Source organism: Megalobrama amblycephala, linkage group LG24 (assembly GCF_018812025.1).
Source record: "Megalobrama amblycephala isolate DHTTF-2021 linkage group LG24, ASM1881202v1, whole genome shotgun sequence".
Lineage (NCBI taxonomy): Eukaryota > Metazoa > Chordata > Actinopteri > Cypriniformes > Xenocyprididae > Megalobrama > Megalobrama amblycephala.
In genome coordinates, this window is record NC_063067.1 from 4,642,378 (window position 1) to 4,666,319 (window position 23,942).

The window sequence follows — 23,942 nt, forward strand, 5'->3', positions numbered from 1 at the left end:
TGAATTAATGCGGATGTATAAGTTAAGTTTAGAATGTTGTTAATATGCAAAACAATGTGCATTTGTTTTGATTGATGTAACGATTACAGGCAGTGATTTGGCATTTTTATTCTATTCTATCTTGTTTAAAATGTCCCTTAACTTTGCCACAATGTCTGTTGTCAAATAAACTTTGTTACATTGTTATTCTCTGCTGTTCCTTGATTGTTTTGCTCAGTTTAAGGCAGCTTCTAATCACAAAGTGAAATGTTTTGTTGAAACTTTAATGTGAAAAGAAATCTTTGATCATGTGATGCTGTGTGAATCTGATAAATCATTTTCATACACTGATGATGCATTACAATCTAATGTTGTGAAATCAGTAACCCTGCAGTACTTTCACAATGTTTTAATTCTATAAACTTATACAAGAAACATGTTTACATTTAATATCAAGCGACTAAAAAAGACCTTTCAGTGATTTTGGTGAAAGTTGTGAGTATGCTGGATAAAGTGAGAAACTGATTCTGTGTTCAAGTTTTATTCACAGATGTGGAGAAGGAATGACAAAATGACATTTACAACACACATATGAATATAAACTTGCAAATTTAAAATACAGTCTGTAATTCTTGTAACCATGAGGTCAAGAAAGTTAAAGTGAAAAACTACAAAACTTTAAATTCCTACTTTAAAGTGTCTAGTTTGTCTGGTTTATATGGATATAATAATGTTCAACTCAAACCAATCACACGTCCTGTGGTGACGAATCAAGTGCCAGTTATTCAAAACTAATTTGATTGGATCAAATCTTTAAATTGTTCAAAAGAAAAAAAGGATTCGCACAATCCCACATAATCCAGTGTTGGTTTTGATCTGGAGCAAACCTTCAGTATGTGTTGATAGTTTGAGACCTTTGATCCAAAATATCAGGATTATCCTGATCCCAGCAGAAGAGAAGATTCAAGAAAATAATGTAATAAAACTTTGGTCAAATAAACAAAATGGTTAACAACTTCTAACACTTGAATCATGTACTATACACATTAATCTGCAGATGATTTAACTGTTACAGTGATGAAGTACACATTATATCACAATCATAATAAATCACCTGAAATATAATTCATTCAGAGGACATTAACCTTAAGACATTAATGATGTCTTCATGTATGTGTGCAAAACTGGCCTCATATGACACGAGAAATTCAAGTTTCCCCCATTAGAAATGCTTAATGTATAATAATAGACTTGTAATGGCTATATTCATTGCATGGAAACACTTTGTTCATGAAAATGTATTTCTGAAGGAGAAACAATTATTAAAAAGTGATTAACAACCAACTTGATGACGCTTTATATTGTTCATTTCTCATCTCACAGTCATAATGAGCAAGTTTTGGGTCTTCAAACACTTTTTTTAGGCCAATGATGAATACATTTAGAAAATTTTAACAAACTACATACTTTTAAAAGCAAAACAGAAGAAAAATGGCATTTGGTTAATAAAATTATATTTAAGGCCTACTTCTGACAAGTCAATGGCTATAACTGTTGAATGAACATAACACATAACATTTTGAACTCATCTTCGTTTAATGCTAATAAAACACATAATATATTAAAGCGTCTTTGGTGTTTAAACCAGAAATCGAGGATAATGCAGGTATGATGTCATTGACAGGCGACACATAGACACGGTCTGTGTCCTGGTTAAACTTAAAGTTGCTTATTTCTCTGGATTTAAACATTCTTGGAAACATTTAAGATAATGTAAATAAACAAGTTAACAAAATATAACACTTGTTACAAGTTGTCCCAGTCTAGGGTTGGGGGATTGAATTAAACAGGATTGAATTAAACCTGAAAGAGAAACAAAAAAAAAAAAAAAAAAAAGGGTGAAGGATTCCCTTCAGTCCTCTGCCCCAGAAATGTGAATCAGCCACTCAATGATACAAATTAAATGTTATTTTAGTTAGGCAAAGAAGAAAATGGAAGGAAACAATCTTCAGGAGAGGGGTTAGTTAAAACAATAAACACAAGAACTATTAACTGTTTGAAGGAGAACTAAATGACCTGCAGATAAAAGAAAAATAAATAAACAGCATAGGCTTCCCTCCACTCCCTGGCTGACCAAAAACAGGGATAAACATTACAAAAGAAAAAGTGACACCCTCTCCCTACAGCTTCCTATAGCATAAAAACAAAAACAAATAATAAGAAAAATACAAAATACCTTTTCCCTTTTTATTAACAATGTTAGAGAGAAAAGAAATCACTACCTGGTAAAGACAGGCCTGCAACACTGTTTTATCCTCAGAGCACACAAACCTCAGGGTGTGTAAACTAACTTCAGCTCAAAAGCCAACACTGGTTTTACACTCAGTTAGAAACCACGAGTCTGGTGCAGGGGAGAAGTGAACCTCCACAAGCAGTGTTCACTCTGCTCAAGCCTACGTCCACATGAAGCTGGAGCTCACCCTATCCAATCTTTTTTTTTTCCTCGTGTCAAGAAATATCTGCGTCCACATGAAACCACTGAAACGACTCAAAACGATGTAGTATACGTGCCAGACCAGTAGAAGTGATTTTTGCCGTTGACACTTACTGCAGATCCCACTATCGGATATGCAAATCTGATGTGGACTACCAGTTTGAATATGGCTAAATTTTTGTAATTGTTTTTCTTTTTTTTTTTTTAAGACACTTGGATATCTGTGAGCAGAGCTTCAGCATTTCCTTGGTGACCGTTCATGGAGACTGTTACACTGCTGCTATTGCTTTCCAATTCTCTTTTTTTAAAACACAGGATCTGTGAAGAAAACAACAGAAAACTGAGATTAGTGAAAATCACAATTACAAGACATCATGAAAACCAGATCAAATAAAAACGCTGCTGAAGTTGAAGTTTAATTAAAACATTTCAGCAATGTTCAGTCTAATATATGTGATACACTCATCTGTACAGGAAAAATAAAATGGTGTGCAGAGGACAGACGCACAATGTGTGGAGAAAGACATTCGATTTTAATCTAGTAAATGAGAAAATGAGAGTCGCTGCACTCTAAAAAATGCTGGGTTAAAAACAACCCAAGTTGGGTTAAATATGGACAAACCCAGCAGGTTGGGTTAAAAGGCACCTATTATGCCCTCTTTCACAAGATGAAATATAAGTCTCTGGTCTGGTCAAGTTTCAGCTTAAAATACCCCACAAATTTGCCCCTATTTGGGGGTGAGCAAAAACATACTATATTGCTGGCTAAAAAAATAAATCCAAAATTGGTTGAAAAAAATGGCTGGGTGAAAACAACCCAATCCCTGGTTTTGTCCATATTTAACCCAGCATTTTTTAGAGTGTGTAGAGTTTTACAGGGGTCCCACTGTAAAAATTGCATTCTGGGGGGTAAAATCTGTGTTTTTGGCAGGGTTCCCCTGATAAAATTCACATTCCAGGCACTAATAATCATGTTATTTTGGGTCGCTTCAACCCGCGGACATGAAAATCAACCCACATCAACAGTGTAAAAGTAGCCCAAATCCGCAGGAAAACCACAGACTTGGCAACACTGCGGTTCACAGTTTTCAATGATGCGAGTCAGTGTCAGTTTAGAGACACTTTAGCTGCTTTCCTTAACTGGAGCCAAACAGCTCAACACAAGAGGCGAAGTGAACACATGACTGCATGATGGTGATGTTAAATGTGTAAATTCCGTCTTTACTCCTTTCTTTTTGGTAAAAATGACAATCAAAAGAATCACCACCATTAAAATGCTGCACAGAACAGAGACTGACTCTTTATTAAGATCTGTTTCAGGTGATCTGATCACAGTTTTGCTCAGTTCTGACTGAGGAGACCTAGAAAAATTACTTTATAAAATACTTTACCCTCGTGCATTTACAGAAGCAAACGACCAACAAGATGACTACAGGAATTACAGCACACAACCAGAGGAGGTTAGAGGAGTCCGGAGGTTTTGTGGTTGAGGTGTGAGGTGGAGCTGAAGTTGAAGGAAACTGTGCTTCTGTAAGACGAAACAGGAAACAATAGAAAGAAAACAGAAAACCAAAGAACCACAAATGTCTCACCATGTGCCAAAGTCAGATCCTGGAGGCATGCTATCAAAACCTCAGCACATGAATCATTGCGCTTAAGTGGGAGATAAAGCTGGGTGTCGTCAGCATATAAATGAAACGATACTCCATGTTTAGAAAACAGTTAAACATTCAGTTAATCAAATTAGAGTTGATAATATACTACATGACTCTTTGTGTTATGTTCTCAATTAGACTTTTTGGGGGGCAAAAGAGAAGTAACATTTTAAAGTAAAGCTTACTTAAGTCATTTCAGCACAAATAAAACGGATGTAATTAATGCGATTTAAAGAGGATACAGATGCTTTAAGGATTTCTGTTGCTGCTACAGAGCGGCACATAATAATGCTTATACCATTATATTCAACCTAACACGCTTCTTGTATTCTGTGAACTGGAGACCCAGAATGAGAAGTAGGCCTACTGTACTGCTAAAAGGAGAAAAACAAACCACTGGAAGGATTGTTGTATTAAATTAAATATTAGTTTAAAAATTAGTTAAAGGTCTTAATTTACTGTCTTGTTGTTGTAACCTCAGTTGGACCTTTGTCAGCTCTGTCAGTTTTTGTCAACTCTGTCAAAACATCAACTGAACTTTATGATATCTTGTCTGATTTACTTAAGGACACTGCAGTGTTTCCCCTGCACCGACAGAAGTCATTTAAGATTTACTTTTCCTATTGAACAGGTATATAACTTGTTGTTTTATTAAACAAACTAAATAGCCTTATGCTATTTGTCTAATTTACAAGACAGCATGTCATTTCTGTCTCTACATGGTCGAGCGGTTACAATTATCTGCTCTCTGCATCGCGCACGGCGGAGTTCCAGCCTCATGAGCGCGCACACACACACACGAGACACTGTGCGCGCACTGTGAACACTCAGTCCAGGCAGTCCAGGCAAGAAGACATTATAGTAACACTCACCGTTGACAACAAGTGTAATATTCCTCTCAGACACGTACTTTCCATTGAAGGCTTGTGCTTTATAGACTCCTGATCTGGAGCTGTTAACTCTCTGAATGGTTACAGAGACGCTTTCTCTTTCAACCAGTTTGACTCCAGGTTCTTCCACAGCATCACATCTTTCAGAACCGGCACAGCGCTGTGCGATCAATCGAGTCTCATTCGTAGTTTCTGATGTAAAAATGATCCTCAATCTATCAGCTTTCTCCGCTTTATCCATTGTGAAGGACAGTGTAACATCTTCTCCATGGTTTGCCTCGATCTTCAGCCCATCAGCAAGTAAAGCATCGACTGTTTTGAACAGAAAGAAAGTGTTTAGGATGACAATTAACCTGCTTTAGAATAAATGATGAACTGACAGTAAAGTTTTACAGTTAGATAAAATCAAGCACCCGTCCATTAACCCCAACTCTCCTACCTGAAAGCAATGCGAAGATAACTAATACGAACACAGTGGAAATTAATTTAATCTTTAACAAAACTGTGGAGAATCGCCCAGATCTGATCCAAAATACGTAACGCCGCGGGATGTCGACTCGTCTGATGGTTTGAGCTCACTGGGGTTTCACAGCCGGATTCACTTTTTCTCGCCGCTCCGCAGCGCGAGCCGGCGACTGACAGTGCGCATACCTAGCCATACTCGCATATTTCTCGAAGGGCGGGACCAAGCGGCAACCTCCCCCTAACTTAAACTGCGATTCATCGACTGGCCGCTAGGGACAGGCTCCAAAAGAGAGCAGAATCTCATAGAGTCCCATGTTAAATTGGCCAAGTTTATAGCAGAAAAAAACATGTTTACAAGTTGGTTCAAATTGTGGTTTTGGTCTATGCTGCTATTTTTGCCCTTCATGACACCTCTGAGGGGGGTGAATTTTTTTTATAACTTATCCGTTTAAATTATATTAAGCCTTAAAGTTCTGCATAATTAAGGGCGTGGTCACTTGAGTGACAGGTAGATTGCGCTGCTGTCTGTGAGCCGTCATGTTACCTCAGCTGCCGCTGAATTTGGCATTTCAGCCGTTTTTGTGCTTTTTTTCCTCGATTATTTTATACAATTATAAAATATGGCTTGCTGCATAATATTCGAGACTGATGTGTGTCTGTGTAGATGTGCATGCATGCGGAAGAAACAGAACACACGTTGTTGGATCGTGGCATTGGCTGAAAGTTTTGATTGTGAGGATATACAACTCTGACAGCACTGCTTGGATATTATAACTAAAACTGCTGCACTATTTTGAAAAAAATATACTTTGGACACGGGCTATTTGTTTGTTAGATACGATCGTATACAGTTTTACAACATAAACACTGCTCAGATTGCATCCTTTCTTGAAGAACGATGACAGAGAGCAGATCATTCAGAAGAAATGTGAAATGTTTTTTTTGTTTTGCAATGGACACTCATATTTTACCCAAGTGCCACAGATTGGATTCATCTCGCGATCTCTATTTCATTATAAAGGTATGAAGTCCCATTTGATTTTCCATGTTGTTGCACACCCAACACTACTGGTGTTGGAGGCTCTATATCTTAAAGTAAACCTTTAAAACTTTCTGATGATAAAACGTATCTTCATTAATATTTTAGATCGTATCTAAGATAGATCGCTCCTTTGCTGCTAACATGGCCACGTCGAGCTAGGCGGGCGTGGTTTCAGCAACAAGTCGCATGGGCTCCAACTACATCCCGCCTCTTTGCCCATTTTCAGTTATCCGGGAGTGACGTGCGGTGACGCGCAGCTAAGATGGCCGCGGCCTCATTTACGCGTCAAAACTGCTGTTCAGTTTTGACGCTACGTCCATATTTTTTTTACAGTCTATAGGCGGGACTGATAGTGAGGTGAGTTGTGGAAGAATAGAATTTAAAAAAAAAAAAAGTAAACTTTGAAATTATTACTTGTGACATTAGAACAAAATAAATATGAGAACATGTATAAACGAATTTGAACAACGATCTCTTAAAAAGTTTCTAGTTTTACTAAACATTTTTACTTAATTTCGTGCACAAATTCAACATGGACCTTTATTTTCACTAAAAGGGCTTATTTCTGCCAATTAATACTGTAATGTAATGATGACAGAAAACGTGTGGTTGTTTAATCTTCAGCTGGTTGGCAGATCCCTCAACCTTCACGTCAGGAAATAGCATTCAGGAAAACTGGCTTTTGTGTTTGCATATAATAAAGATGGTGACTCAATAGCGCCTCACAGCGGTCAGTTACGCACACCATACAATACAGATATACAAAGGATTGGTACAAATACTTTTGCTAAAATGTTTTTATTAATGTGTAATTTAAAACTTGTTCAAAACAATCACTTAATGAAAGTTATCACTATTTTCTGTTTATTTTTATAAAAGATTTTTTTTGTTCAATAAATAGCCCATTGAAATAGTTCATTTTAAAAATACAGAAACAAAATTATTTAAAAAAGTAAAGATTCTGAAAGCATTGAATGAGATCAATAATTTAACAAAGCATCACAGTAGTAACAAGTAAATGATTTTGTTATATGATATGATTAATGTCATAGTTTTAAATATGATGGTTTGATTATAAATATGGTGATTGTCTCTACGGACACCCAACTTAATATATGATATTTCCCATCTGAATCTAACCATGTCATGTAAACGAATGGAAAAGTCAGCAGGTGCGCCTTTTACCCAAAATACACCATACTTTCACATATTCTTCTGAAAAACTATCTTGAACAAAACTGAAAATCATTAAGGAGACCTTTTCTCAAAATATAGACAATAATTTTAGCAGTTCCCATTTGCTACATGAATCTATAACATTTAAAAAAAAACATTCAATATTAGATCAAATTAGCACAGTATCATTTTGCATACTATCACATCAAGGATCAGACAAATTACACGTGCCTCATAAAAAGAGGTTATTAAGAAAAGTGCCAAGCTGAATTTTTGTGCCATCTAGTGGTTTAAAAGAGAATAAAGTCAAATTTCCCTTTTACCCCAGTTGTACCCTATAGAATCAGGTTTATGTGATGGTCAGGGTAAGTGTCATTAGATTTGTAGTTTAAAACCTCTAACATTTCCTGTTCCTGTCTTACAGCTCCACCACACTCCTGCACCCCCAAACCTCTGAACTCCTCTGAACTCCTCTGGCTATATGTATTAATTCCTGTAGTCATCTCAGGGGTTGTTTACTTCTGTAAACGCAGGAGGGCAAGTATTACTAACATTTATTCTTTTATTGATGAATATGAGCAATGTTGTGATTCTAATAATCTGATTAATCTTTCACCTAAAAGTTGATTCTAACGTGGGAATATAAAATAAATTCATAATTTTATGACTTGTACATTTTTCATCTAAGAGCAATTAAAAAATGTACACAAAAAAAGTTTAAAAAGCAGTTGACTGCTGTTGTCAATTTGCATTGAGTAAATATATAGTAGCTGTGACATTGACCTTTTAATAAGGAAAAGTCTGAATCAGATGTTTTCTTTTTAATTTGGTTAGAGATGCAGTTTCTTCTCCCACAAATTGAAAAAAAAAAAGTTTTGACAACTCTATATATAATTAATACGATCTTAAATTATCCTAATTTCTATATACAAAGTAATTTTTTCTAGTTATCATCTGTTAGACCCGAGCATAACTGATCAGATCACCTGAAACAGTTTTAACAGGGTCAAATAGTTTGATCCAGTCTCTGTTCTGTAGCATTTAATGGTGGAGAATGTGTTCAGTTTGATCTGATTGTGTACAAAAAATCTGATTGTGCTTAGAAATCTACACATTTTTACATCTGCACATACATTTGACTTTATGTGAGCACCACTTAAACACTCGGCCTGTTCCTCCAAATTGCTTGCGCTAGAGGGCGCTAAGATTACACATTTAAATATGCCTAACTTAAAGGTCAGACTAAAATTCAGTGCACTATTTGTTTCATCACATCACATCGAGCAATGCAGAATACAGGTCAGTCATTCAACTATTTAATATATTTATTTACTAAAACTTTTCACAAAAATGTAAATGTGAATAAATTCATAGCTATAATAATCAATGCTCAGTGATATTAAGAGATTTAGAGAGTTGAGAACCTCAGCATTTCAATGAACCAACATTACTCACAGGAAAACTATAACTAAACTAAACTTTATTATTACAAAATAAAAACTATCGTCCAGAAGTTAATAAATACCTTAGAATTTTTAGGTAACACTTTATAATAATATGTCATTTGATAACATTACAAGACATCTGACTAATGATAATGATTTATGCAGCATTTATTAATTTTAGTCAATGTTCAAAATCTAGCCGTCTGATTCAGAAATTATCTTTATTAACTAATTATAACAGGGTTATTATTTGATATTTTGTACTCTCTCTTCACTTGTAGTGTCTTTTCTCGACCTCTTGACGTGATGGCGCTACAGTGTAAAAAATAAAGTCATGGTATTTTTAGTGCACTTTTTAATTCATATTCTTGTTGAACATTAGAAGTCAGCCATAATTAAAAGATTTACAAACAAAGACTGAGATTAAATTCAATTTTCACATCACATCATACACAACACACAAAACAATAAGTTAAAGACAAAGAAAAGGACGTTTCATCCCTCTAAATGTCTCCATATATATTAGAAATTCCTCTTGTTGGTGAAAAGCAGAAAGTTTTACAGAGAGTTTAGAAAACTCAAAGTCACACTTCAACAAAAAACATTTCTGAATGCTGAATCAGGAAGAGGACTCATCATGAATGAAACACTGATGACTCCATTCATAATATCAAAGTCAATCGTTTTAAGACCACCTTCTTCATAACCTTTAATCATATCACTTTTACATATATAATGAATTCATTTTCCATAAATTCAAAATTTATCTTGTTAAAATAACTCATGTTGTGTCTGTTACAGATCCAGGGTCTGCAGTCAGGTGTGTTTGTCCATCAGTGTTCAGCTGTCTGTCTGCTGTCTGGAGGATGATGACTTCTGTTTGTTCCTCTGAGGGTATGATTATTCTTTAATTAACATCTTATTCATTTATTAACACACTCACAGTCAAAACATGAGTTTTGTATCATTTCTTTCTGAATTAATATCTGTACAGTGTGTTTAAGTTCATCTTCATCTTTTCTGTGTGATAGAAATGGATCATCAGTCTCTGTATGTTCCTCTCTCTGTAGAGGAGACCCGACCAGAACCGGCCCAGAGTTCAGTGCGGCCATGCAGTGATGGAGAAAGTTACTTTTAAAAGTAATGCATTGCAGAATTACAATATTCAAAAGTAACCTTACTTACTTTTTGTGGAAAGTACTGTTAAATTACTTTTGCATTAATTTTCCTCATCTAAGCAGGGTTTGTTTGTTTGTTTTTTTAATTACCAATGTTTTTTTTTCTATTTTTGGCAGATGTTAAGGCCAGAAGTGGAATCAGTAATCCTTAGGCTGAAGGAAATGCAAATTCACAGCTGTACAGTAGAGGGCGCTGCTCAAACAAACCTTTCAGCTGCTGCTGAAGAAAGATCTACTCTTATTTTAGCAATAAATAAAAAATAAACAAATATGATGTTTGTCTAAAACCATTTTTGCTCATTGGTTGAATTGGATCATTGAAGGTCAGCAGCAAAGACACTTTATGAAGTGAGATTAAATACATAAAGTATATTTGTGTCATTTAACATATTTCATTATTGCAGGTTCACATAATATTCAGAGTTTGCATTTGACAGTTTTTTATTAATCTTGAGGAAAACTGAATCAGGTTTTGTGTAAGTGAGAAATGCTCACATTAGTCTACAACTACAATAAGCATCATGTTCACACAACATCTCTGCACTCTCCATTCTCTCAACATGAGGGCAGGAGAGGCTTCAGTCAATATATGGGAAATCAGAATAACTTGCATTACTTATATGAAAAAGTAACTCAGATATTTAGTTGTAATTTAAAGTAATGCATTACTTTAATAACTTGTGTTGTAATGCTTTAGCCCAACACATGTTCATTCACAGGAGGATGAGTGTGAGAGACGATGATGAAGAGCAATAGGTTTAAGGCTCGAGACACAAAAGAATGAACTAGAAATCTGTGATGTTTGTACTTTTGTAATAAAATAAAGAAGTCAGCACAGTGCGTATTTTCTCTCTCTACTTCTCTCTTTTCCCTTTCTCCACTGACATCTAGTAGCTACACAATTTCTCTGCAGATACAATATTTCCCCTTTTCTTTGGAGCAGTTTTGTTAGACACTGCCTTGTAACATTACAACATAATACTGTACTCCAAAAACCATAGGTAATACAGAATTACTTTTAAGAAAACATGAGGGTGAGTAATTAATGACAGAAATTTCATTTTTGGGTAAACTAACCCTTTGCTAAATATATTGAAACTATAGAAAACATGCACTTCGTGGCAGTTTTCTTTGCTGTTGTCTGCTCTCGTGATAAACCTAGTGAATAAAAGAAGACCATGGTCTCTGTGTGAACTGATTATTTTGTAGAAATCTGTTGAGCAGTGGTGTATAAAGTATACTCGAAAACCATACTTGAGTAAAAGTATAGATATCTTACCAGAAAATGACTTTGGTAGAAGTTAAAGTCACTGTTTAAATGTTACTCGAGTAAAAGTTTTAAAGTATGTGATATTTTTTGTACTTAAGTATGAAAAGTATTTTTTTGATATTAAACGTACTTAAGTATTGAAAGTAAAAGTACAAGTAAATGTAAATGTAAAATATAAAAGGAGCAAAAAAAAAAAATACTATTAAAAATTGTTCTATACACAGCTTAAGCAGAAAGATTGTGTTCAGTTTTAACTCTTTCTTACATTTTCTTTCTTACATGTATACTCTTTCATTATACATTTTATTTAGGAAATGTATTGGAGTAAAAGTTGACAGAAATATAAAAACTCAAGTAAAGTACAGATTCTCCCAAAAAAATACTTAAGTACTGTAACGAAGTATTATTACTTATTTATTACTTATTACACCACTGCTGCTGAGAATGAAACTGCTCTAATACTTTTTCCCTCCCGCGTCAGCTCAAGCAAGACAGGACTGTACTTCCGCCCATATCCTTTTTTGGCCATATCGCTGCCAGCGCTCTGAAAGCGATTGGTTTACAAGCACGGGGGGCGTGATTTACAAGCTGAGTCCATCCCATTTTGCCGATTAACCCTTGCCTGGCTTGAACGCTTATGAATTTAGTACTTTAGTTGCTATTCATTTGTATCACATCGAACAATGGAAAACTCAAATGCAGGTGAGTCTTTCAGATATTTCATATATATAGCCTATATTAATCTATTAAAACTTCACACGAAAAATATTAATTAGAATAAATGTATTCGATATAATGCTGATATAGGAATAATAACAGATTTGCTCTTGTTTGATTGAATTGTGATAGTGTAACTTATTCAATGAACCAACGTTACTCACATATAAGAAAACCAAAACCATTTACTGTCAGTTTTAAATTATTGTCCATAAATTCAGTTGACTCGCGTTTTTGATAACACTTTACAATAAAGCTTTCATTTGATAACATTAGTTACAGCAATGGACCAATAACGATGAATTCTACCATTTTTTAATCTTAGTTCATGTTAATCTCAACATCTATAGCCTACTGATTCAGACATTAAAATGTGTATTTTTATTATCTAACATTGACGATAATTAAAAAACTGTAAAGATTTATATAGCCTATATTGTTCATTGTTAGTTCATGTTTGATAATACATTAAATAGCATAATGTTTTATCTGTAACTGAAATGAAAGAACATGAGACAGCAGCAAGGGGACATTTGGGTGCTCAACTAATTATCACTATTATGGAGCTCTGGAAGTTATACTCCACCCATGGCTCGTTGGGTTTGGTAAATGTGTAAAAGTGCGCCCGACAAAAAAGATAGTTGTAGATAGTCAGTGAATCGCTAGATGGCGCTATGTCACCGAGTATCTCTTTCTGTTAATGTCCAGGGTCTGCAGTCACGTGTGTTTGTTCATCAGTGTTCAGCTGTCTGTCTGCTGTCTGGAGGATGATGACTTCTGTTTGTTCCTCTGAGGGTATGATTATTCTTTAATGAACATATTATTCATTTATTAACACACTCACAGTCAAAACATGAGCTTTGTATAATTTGTTTCTGAATGAAGATCTGTACAGTGTGTCTAAGTTCATCTTCATCTTTTCTGTGTGATAGAAATGGATCTTCAGTCTCTGGATGTTCCTCTCTCTGTAGAGGAGACCCGACCAGAACCGACCCAGAGTTCAGTGCGGCCATGTTCATTCACAGAGGATGAGTGTGAGCGATGATGATGAAGAGCAGCGGGTTTAAAAGTCGAGACACAGAAGAATGAACTAGGAATTCATGACTTTGTATTAAATAGGCCTAGTTTATGATTCAAAATAAAGCACTTAGGGCCTACTAAAAAAGCTGAAATATTTTGTGTTCCTTCATGTCATGTGACCATCAGAGAACCTGCAAAGATGTTATTAAATGATTCAATCTTAATGTTATGAAGTACCACTGTAGTCACGTTTACTATTTTAACCATGTTTTTAACTACATTTCTGGACGTCAAAAGGTGCAATGATGTTACTGCCTATGTGTGGGTCAAATACCCACGGATTTCATCAAAAATATCTTAATTTATGAATGAAGGTCTTAAGACTGTGGAACGACATAATAAATGACAGAAAGTTCATTTTTGGGTGAAATAACCCTTTAATATGTGCTATAGAGTCTAAGATATCTGAGCAAAAAAGAATTGAAGGGAGAAATTAGATTGTCTGGGCTTGAAGATTGCAACTGCAACATCATTTCTTTGATGCATGTCTGTACGGTCCTCCCTTTGTGTATGAACTTTATGAAGTTTGACAGTAAGTTAATCTCCATCCATTACAGAATCAAGAAATGTAAGTTGAAATTCCAGCATTTATTATATCTTGATGACACAACTCTATGACGGATCAGAGTGAAACTAAAATTAGACATATGACTAAACATATGTTCAAATAACTCAAATGATAATATACAAATTACAGAAATGCTGTTGGATATTATGCACATTTGCATATTAAAGTAGATTCTTTAAATATCTCCAAGAATATTTACATTGCATTTAAAAGCTTAAAATAAGATGCCGCATGCTTAGATTACAAAATTTTTTCTAATTACTTACAAATAAATGTCAAAAATATCCTTCTGTGTTACCCAAAGCAAGTAGTTAAATAAAACTTAGAGCTATTGCTCTTCAAAGCTACCAAAAGCAAGGATTGATGAGGATTATCCAAGACTGAACATACACCAGCCAGGGATGGACAGTATTTATGATACATGTATTTCAAATATAAAATAGTATTTTGTAATTTGTATTTGATAGGGTTGATGAAAATGGCTTCATATTTTGTATCAAAATACTTTAGTGTTTTGTTTTTTTGTAGTTTTAAAATACTATAAAATACTTTGTAAGACGTCTAAATGGTGACATCATAAAAATGCGGCCTCTGATTGGTTCGTACTCTGTAGTTTGCCCAGAATTGTTGAGATCCGAACAGAAAATTGATCTATATGGAAGAAGGTGGACAAGATATAAAATACATTTTTTTTGCATAAACTGCTATCATTTTTAACAGTTCATGGTAAGTTTTTGTGTTCATTTTAGCCTAGGCTAAATAGTTTACCAAATTAACAAAATGTTCTTGAAAACTATTAAACTGAGCAGCAGCCTATATTTATAATTAATAATCAAATGATCAATTAGTTATTAACTAGTTGCTATGAATACAGGAGCCATCAGTTGTCTTCTTATAAATGACTTGTTTGTCATTGAGTCAGTGTTGCTGAGGCAAAGCAGGCCCTTAGTTACCAAACACCAAGTAACTAAATTAGGATACAATTATGAGGGATATGTGAATATTTGATCTGTTCGATACAATATGTACATTTTCGCCGCTAGAGGTCGCTTATTCAGTCGCTTGTCCTCGATTTCATGGAATCATGGGAGTTGTTGTCTTCCTGTCTACAGCCGGTGGAAAAGAATCTGACGGGACTCGGGCAGAAATCATGTTCATGGATGAGATTATTAATGTTACTGTAATATGAAGCAGAGCAGGACTGAGTGATGTTGGAGCTGAATGAGAACGATGGAGCGATTGATAATGAGAGACGAGTGCGACACATGCCTGGAGAGCAGAGGAACTTTTATTATGCCACAGTTGCCGCAACTGCTTTTTTTGGTCTAGTGCATGTGGGGTAATGCGGCGCTGTTTATCATATTAGATGCATTTATGTACTGAAAGTTGTTTTAATGCACTTGTTGCACTGCAGTAAGGTAGATCGATATTAGGCAAGGTAAAACATCAAGAAAACGAGATTTAAACAAGAAGCTATATAACAATTTGTTTTCTGTTGATGAATGAATCCAAACAGTTGCTCCCCTGTCTAATAAAACATGTGTCCTGGTTAAAATTGCTTATTTTTCTAGATTTAAACATTCTTGGAAACATTTGGGATAATGTAAGTACACAAGTCGAACATATTTCAATCCAAAAATCCTACTGTATATATTGTGCCTTTAATTGGTTGCATATGTCAGATTTATTGCATGACTCGGACAGAGAAAAGCTGTTGCTATCAAACATTATTTACTTAATCAACTGAATCAGTGTAATGATGAAGAGATCAAATGATGGAAGCTTTGCAAAGAAATTTCATGCCTCCTTGTAAAAGAATTTTATTTAATTTTACTTTATTTTGATACACTTAAAATGAAGGTATCTGGTATTTCATTTTAAAATACATCTTGATGTATTTTTGCCCAATCTACACCTGCAGCCTCCAAAAGCGACCACCAGATGGCAGCCACAGAACAAACTCAGACAAATACCGTGAAACAGGGTACAGAACAATGTCAGAAAACTGAATTAGAGTGAGAGAATCGATTAAACGAGAATAAAATCCTGTAGTTTTAGCAGTACACATAGAACTAGACAGTATAACATTGACTACAATGGGCCTGTGATCTGAAAAACTTGCATCTTCAATGTTTACATTGTTGATGGAAAACCCATACGACATGATAAGGTCAAGAGTATTGTGTAGCCTTATCTACATGCTGAATAAAACCAAAGGAGTCCAGGACATAAGTAAACTCATGAAATGTGAAATTGAACTACATGAAATGGTGAAAAAGAATTAAATCTTTTTACAATCATCATTTAATCATCCTTTTTGCAATCAATCCTAATAATTGATCACAGAAGCTATTTAATACAATATGAATTCCTAGTTCATGCTTCTGTGTCTTGACTCTTAAATCTGCTGCTCTTCATCATCGCCTCTCAAACTCATCCTCTGTGTGAATGAACATGGACTCAGTGTTGGGATAAAGCATTACAAGTAACACGAGTTAGTAAAGTAAGGCTTTACTTTTAAATTTATAGAAAAATATCTGAGTTACTTTTTCAAATAAGCAATGTGAGTTACTTTGATTTCCTATTATCACAGAGGTGAATGTGGTTTTTACTCATCCCACTTGAACAAAAACTGACTCACTATTACTCAAATGCAAACTCAAAATATTATTGTTACAAACTGCTCTGGGACACCAAGGTAGAGGATTCAAATGCAGGTTTTTCTCCACACTCAAGGTAAAAAAAAAAAACAGGCAAAAGGTCAGAAATCCACAAGAAAGCAGTCCAAACAAACAACAAATCAAAAACACACGGGAAGACAGGTAAATCCAGGAAACAATCAAAAACCAAAATGCATAAACCAGGAATAATGCTAAGAATTGCAGTTGAACACTAGACAAGACCTAGGGAATGGAAGAGTGAACCAGGCTAAACAAGGTGAGTATGTGAATTCTGGAGTGAAAGAGCCTTTTACATCTCTCCATCACTGCATGGTCGCACTGAACTCTGGGCCGGTTCTGGTCGGGTCTCCTCTACAGAGAGAGGAACATCCAGAGACTGACCATCCATTTCTATCTCACAGAAAAGATGAAGACAAAAACTTAAAAACACTGTATTATTTGAAAACATATTAATTCAGAAACAAGTGATACAAAACTTTTGACCATGAGTGTGTTATAATATTTAAAGAAGAATAATATGTTAAAGAATAATCATACCCTCAGAGGAACAAACAGAAGTCATCATCCTCCAGACAGCAGACAGACAGCTGAACACTGATGGACAAACACACGTGACTACAGACCCTGGATCTGTGACAGACACGACATGAGTTATTATAAACAAGTTAAATTTTGATTTTATATGAAAAATGAAGAGTCATTATATAGCCTACGTAAAAGTGATTTGATTAAAGGTTATGAAGAAGGTGGTCTTAAAACGACGTTTGTGTGTTGAAGTGTGACTTTGAGCTTTCTAAACTCCCTGTAAAATATATTTTACTGGAAACTGGTTTTCAAACTTAATTTAAGCCCCCATAAGATGTCAGTCTTGAACAACAGATGCATAACAGTGAACATTAATCTGTTTATTGAATATATTATTAAACCATAATCAGTGGCGTAGCAAGTCAGCCCCGGGCCAATATGCAAAAATAAATAAAATAAATAAATAAATAAAAAAATTGGGGGGGTGGGGTACGTCTTATGCGAATGAGTCCCAGTACTTTAATATGAATAAGATATTATCACTAACATGCAAACAAAAATGGCAAAACAAATCTAGGAATGACAACAACGGCACTACAGTACTATATGCGCTCCTCCATCATTTTGACTTTGCATTGCGGATCTATATCAAAAATGTCAAAAAACGGCATTTCAACAGTCGTTTGAATTCGACCGATTCGACTCTGTCTCTGGAATTTCAGAATGATCATATCATCGTTTCAGATGCGAAGAGTCCGAAGATTATTCCAGTTATGAATTAATTATTCTGTCACAGGCTTTTTTAATGCACGTTTTATTCCTAATAAATTTACTATAAGTTTCTTCTCTAAATATTTTTCCATCAATATTAGAATGTATATATTATAATAATACAATGTATTCCAATGCTGATGATTTAAATTAGTAAAGGAACATTTGAAATATTCAATAAAATACAAAAAAAAAAAAAAAAAAAAAAAAAAAAAAACACTGGGAACACTGCATAGGCCATACACCAGGACATTAAAGCACACATTATGGCCTATAAGCATAAACAAATAAAAAGTATAAAACGGTTTTTGTTTTTTCAGTAGCTTACATCTATGAGATGTTGGATTTCCATGCTCCACTTTTAAGTTATGTGTCACCTAGCCACAACCTACAGATCCCAGCATGAACTGTGACACATTATAATAGGCCTATTTTAAATAAGTTATAATCAATAACATGCAGAAACACAGAAGCAAGCAGGTGCGCATGATTTGGCATGGCAGAATGCGCGCAATGAGCGTTTTCCACCTTGTCACTTCATGTGTTTTCTTTGATCGGATAGCTATGCGATCGTGAAAAGACCAGGTCTAAATGCCCTCCGAAACGCATTCGAGATGGATATAAACCCGATCGCTCAAACTACTTCATATGTAAATTTAACTCCTCCCAAAAATACTACAAAATAAACGTGTGAGAGCGTGTTATAGGCTAAATAACATGTTATAGTTAGATATGACAGCGCTACTGCAGAATGCATCACCTCAGATGAGCAACTGAGTATCTCTTCAGAAAACTGACACAAATGAAAGTGAAAGTATGTCGATCGCAGTCAGCTTCATTAAAAGTAATGAGACCTAGTGCTGCTGCCGTGCTCTCTCCTACTGCAGTCTTTGATTTTAAAATTAGCTGAGGGTCACTAAAATGCAGTTGATATTTGTTGCTTTCGGTGACATGAACTCCATTAAATCTGCATGTAGCGCGGGAACTGCAGATCGGATTTGTAGCTGTTTTGCGGAGACACATTTATGTGGCCAAGGGTAAATGCAATCGTTTTTATAAATAAGATATCCGATCAGAGAAAACGCATGAAGTGACCAGGTGCACAACAGGCACAAAATTATCACTAAAAAGATTTAAGTTCACAACGTTTCAGTGACTGCACAATGAAACTTTAATAATAATGTCTACAAAAACTCGTTATTAGAAACTTTACCTATTGAGTAAAGTGTTTTTATTTGATCTTAGTTGTTCTTTTTTTAAAACCAACAACATTTTTATTTCCCATTTAAAGTGTTTATTACAAAAAAATTATTAAATGATAAAACATAAATAAATGCTAAACAAAAGTTTTAGTTGCATTTACTGCCCTGCCAGCTTATGTCCTCAGCACTTCCTGGAGCTCAATTTATTTATTTATTTATTTATTTAATTAATTTAATTTTATTTTATTTTATTCTATTAACCAGTTAGTAATACACAAACAACGAAGCATCATCAAAACATCTTCGCATCCTGGAGCTCACATGAACTAACACAGCAATATTTATTTATTGCATATATCAATCCTACAAACATACAAATGTTAATTTCTGAGTTAGTAGGCTAGATGTTGAAAGTAACATGAACTAAGATTAATAAATGCTGCAGAAGTCATCATCGTTTGTTTGTCTATTGTTTTTTAGTTATCAAATCTTATTGTATAGTGTTAACAACAAGGTGTTTATTAGTTGAACTTCTGGATAATATGTGTAATGATTAAAAGTACAGTAAAAGGTTTGGTGGATACGATAGTAACGTTGGTTCATCAATTAAATTGAGGTCCATCATCATTCTACCAAACTCTCTTAATCTCCTAATCATTGTTTTTTTTATTCATTTATTAAAATTCACATTTTTGTAAAAAGTTTTAGTAAATATATTAAATAGTTGAATGACTGACCTGTATTGGAGTGCTGCATTGCTCGATGTGGTGAAACAAATGGAGTGCACTGAAGTCTGGCCTTTCAGATCAAATAACATCACGTTTTGAGGTATGAGTATACTACAATAGTTTCCAAAAATGCAGGCGACTTTTGTTGTGAAGCGTCAGGAGCGGAACTGACTAAAGCTGAAACCACACTACAGTAGGCTAATGACGCAATCTGTCTTGTGGGCAAGGTAAATAAACTGCATCTGACATCGTTTTAATAAGTGCTTTATTTCGAATGTTTTTAGTTTTACATTTTAGTTATTAATTTAACTTAATTATTTAATTAGTGAAAAGCACTACTTTCAGTTTGGGAAACCTAGATCTGAACAGTGAAACTTCAAAGGTGTGGAAATGTCGAAAAAGAATGGAGAAAAACAACAACAACAACAAAACATTTGTTTTGTAATCATCCTTTATTTAATAGTCTATAAAGTCAATAAAAGTATGAATTCCTAGATGCTGTGTCTCGAGCCTTAAACCCGCTGCTCTACACCATAAGTTATTCTATAGCGCCATCTATAGGTTAAGAGACAGACTTGAATGTTACAGTAAATTAGTTCAAGTATTAACATGTAAGGTAATCAGTAATTTTTCCTATATATAATATATAATGATATTTTCTTTTCTCCTTTTTCAGCTGAAAAGACCAAAAGGGCCTTTCGGAAGTAAACAGAGGAGACAGAAAGGCAAATATTTGCAATGGTATGTAGGCCTATGCATTGGTTTTAACCCTTTATCAAACATTTTATCAAGCTTTCGTTAGAGCATATTCTCAAAGTCTTAATAATTCACAAGATTAAACTAGTTGTCAAATTCGTATGATACTCACATACAGTCAAAGCAAAATGAGTAATATCTCATGCATGTTAAATAAATCATTAATTTATAGTGTGTTCAGTTTAATATGACAGTATTTATTGATACAATACAAATGTATCTGTTGTTTAATTTAAAAGTATGTGTGCAAAGAATGGGATTTTTTACCAGTATTCATTAGATAAGTTAATATTTCACTGTTAACAGGGACGTGCACAGACATTTTGGGGGGCAGAGGCTTGGATGGAAAAAAGGGCACTTCTCATATTTATTAAAAATAAACCCTTAAATATATTAAAGGTCCTGTTCTTCGTGATCCCATGTTTCAAACTTTAGTTAGTGTGTAATGTTGTTGTTAGAGTATAAATAAAATCTGTAAAATTTTAAAGCTAAGCGAGATATTTTATTTAACAGAAGTCGCCTACATCGAACGGCCAGTTTGGACTACATCCCTCTACTTCCTTCTTTAATGACGTCACTAAAACAGTTTTTTGACTAACCTCCGCCCACAGGAATACACAAGAGTTGCGTTTGTAGAGTGTGTTTGTCGGCATGTCGTCGAAACGCTGTTATTTTCATCCCGCAGTCCAATCACCTGGTCTGATTCCGGCTCAAATTGATAGGGTAAAATTAAAGACATGTTTACAATAACACTGAGCGCGTGCATCTCCACGTTATGGTAAGAGGCGTGACCTTTCCGGGCAAGGTTCGCTAAGCTGCTGTCGAATCACAACACAGGAACCGCTGGCACAATCAGAACTCGTTACGTATTTCTGAAGGAGGAACTTCATAGAACAAGGAAGTCATCAGCCCGTTTTTATGACAGTGGAAACAGCGGTATACAGATAAGTAAATTATGTGAAAAATACTGTGTTTTTTTACACGCGAAACATGAACACATGTTATATTGCACACTATAAACACAATCAAAGCTTCAAAAAACCACGAAAAACGGGACCTTTAAGACAACTTAAAGGGTGGCGGCTCTGGAGGAGAGCAAAGGGCAAAGGAAATAAAAGTCCACAGAAAACAAAAATAGGCCAAGGGGGAGTGGAGGGTGGGAGGAGCCAAGGGGAAGCCTGGAGCAGGAGGAGCCAGATGTTGACCAACCATGATGAGGCCCCAGGGTGGAGTCGAGGACGGGAAACGGCATAGTGGAGGGTTGAGAGGCGCCACCCTGGGGACGGCCGATGGAGATGCCACCGATGATGGAGATCCAGGTGGAGCTGGAATGCCGGAGAGCCCAACCGACACTGCTGGATCTGGAGACCGAGCTTGAGCCGGGACGACAAGCATCCGAGGTGGAATCCGGGAACCTGAAGACTGAGACGGAGGCGGTGCGACCGAGGATGAAGGAGGAGACAGGGGGAAGGAGGAGCCAGATGAAACCGTAGGTGCAGGCTGGACGACGTCTGACCAAGTCGGAGCCTGTGGGACGAGGGAGCCTGGTGGAGTCTTGAGGCTGAGGGTTTCCGGTGGAGCCGAGAGAGGGAGGAGCCACAGCGAAGGCGACGCATCGACAGGCTGCGGTGGAGTGTTGGACTCGAAGGCTGGTGGCAGAGCCAGGTAATCCTCTGTCCAAAGTGACGCTGGTGGCCTGAAGCTTTGAGTCGGATCCATCCGCCTACGAGATGGAGCTGATGAGAGGCTGAAGGGTACCAGAGGAGACAGAGAAGAGTAGGTGGTTTGAGGAGGCGGGAGAGGGAGGTTGGGAGGGAACACAGGGCTGGACAGAACCAGTGGGGACACGGACAGTTCTTGTTTCTCCATCCTGCACGTAGTCGATGGCGGATGGCTGGTCTCTGGATGCGGAGTGGTGCTGGTGTCGTCCTCAGCGGGGCCGATGGTGAACGGGGAGTTGTTGTTCACCAGCACCCACTCCACGTATGCGGCGAAATCTTCCGTTGGACCACTCGCTCAGGCCGGTGTGATAATAAATACAGAGCGAGCGATCAGGGAAGTGAGTCAGGCACGCAAACTGGAGGAAGTCATTGGTGTGTTGTTCCAGCGAGCGGTCTCCCTGCTCCAGGCAGAGGAGCTGGACTGCGGGTAGAGCCATGAGGGAAAAACAGAAATAAAAACTGAAGTAAAACGCCGCAAAACAAAAACTGTTTTGGTCCGTTCTTCTGTTACGTGTAGCTGTAGTAGCAAAGCACGATGCAGATGAAGATGACGATTATAACAATACTTTAATATAACACAGGAGATTCCAACAGGGTAGATTACATACACACGTGTAGACATCAACAAGAACGGACAAGAAGTGAAGGAGAACACAGGGTATATATACGTTTGACTAACAAAGGGAGCTAAACAAGGTGATGGCTAATTGACTGGGGAAAACTAGGTCACAGAACACAGTACATGTAACAGTTCACACAGAGACCATGGTCTTCTTTAGTATTCACTTGGTTTATCACAAGAGCAGGCAACAGCTTTAGCTATTAACTATTTTCAAATAGCTAAATATATAGAATAAATGACTGCACCAAGGAGAGGGACATAGTTTCAATAATAATTTGTTTATTTTGCACAAATCAATAAATCATTTTAATTCTTTTGGTGTTATTGGAATACTTCTTTCATGTAGTGGACAATTTTAAGATTTTGGTTCATTTTTGCTTCCATGTCTTTTGAAGCTGTGGCAGTTATGTGAGCATTAGAACAATTTGTTAGTATCTTTATCCTTTTTATCATTGTATTGTATTTTAAGTGTCACTTTTGTAATCAGTTTGCATTTTCTTTTAAGTCTGCCTTTAACTGGTCAGGGACAGATGAAAATCAGCCTTTATTGTATTTTATGGTATTTTCTTGTCAAATAAATAAAATCAATCAATAAAAATCATAGTTGATTTTTTTTTTTTTTTTTTTTTCATGAAAATTACAAGTTGCAACACACAAAAAAAATGATATTGCTAATATTTAGTTATGTATGCTGGTATTCGAAAAACAACTGATATTTTTCATCGTTTTAAAATGTAGACTACAATTATACAGTATTAATTTGTTGAGATTGCAGGTCTGATGAACAAATGTTTCTACAGCTCTGATTTTCAATCAGATCAACCCATCATGATGTACCTCAGGATGTGCATATGTTTGCAGTATTTGTAAAAGAAGGAAAATGATTGATCCGAATTTAATTATTTGGCAAAACCACACCTGCTGCCTGCAGTTGGCATCAAGAGAGATCACAGTTAAAGCATGTCTCTTCAGTCATC

General features: G+C 35.8%; 3 long non-coding RNA genes across 3 annotated transcripts; 2 read left to right on the top strand and 1 right to left on the bottom strand.

Annotated features, from left to right (window-relative positions):
• Window positions 1–9,474: 9,474 nt before the first annotated feature.
• Window positions 9,475–11,069, top strand: LOC125259834. Its single transcript, XR_007182915.1, has 3 exons — window positions 9,475–10,040; window positions 10,178–10,286; window positions 10,442–11,069. It is a non-coding gene; the product is annotated as an uncharacterized LOC125259834 (long non-coding RNA).
• Window positions 11,070–12,164: 1,095 nt separating this feature from the next.
• Window positions 12,165–13,406, top strand: LOC125259836. Its single transcript, XR_007182917.1, has 3 exons — window positions 12,165–12,296; window positions 13,020–13,106; window positions 13,244–13,406. It is a non-coding gene; the product is annotated as an uncharacterized LOC125259836 (long non-coding RNA).
• A 2,585-nt stretch (window positions 13,407–15,991) lies between these two features.
• LOC125259835 lies at window positions 15,992–20,023 on the bottom strand. The gene is made up of 3 exons (XR_007182916.1): window positions 19,876–20,023; window positions 17,178–17,270; window positions 15,992–17,030 (listed from the first exon to the last, which is right to left on the bottom strand). It is a non-coding gene; the product is annotated as an uncharacterized LOC125259835 (long non-coding RNA).
• Between the last annotated feature and the right edge of the window lie 3,919 nt (window positions 20,024–23,942).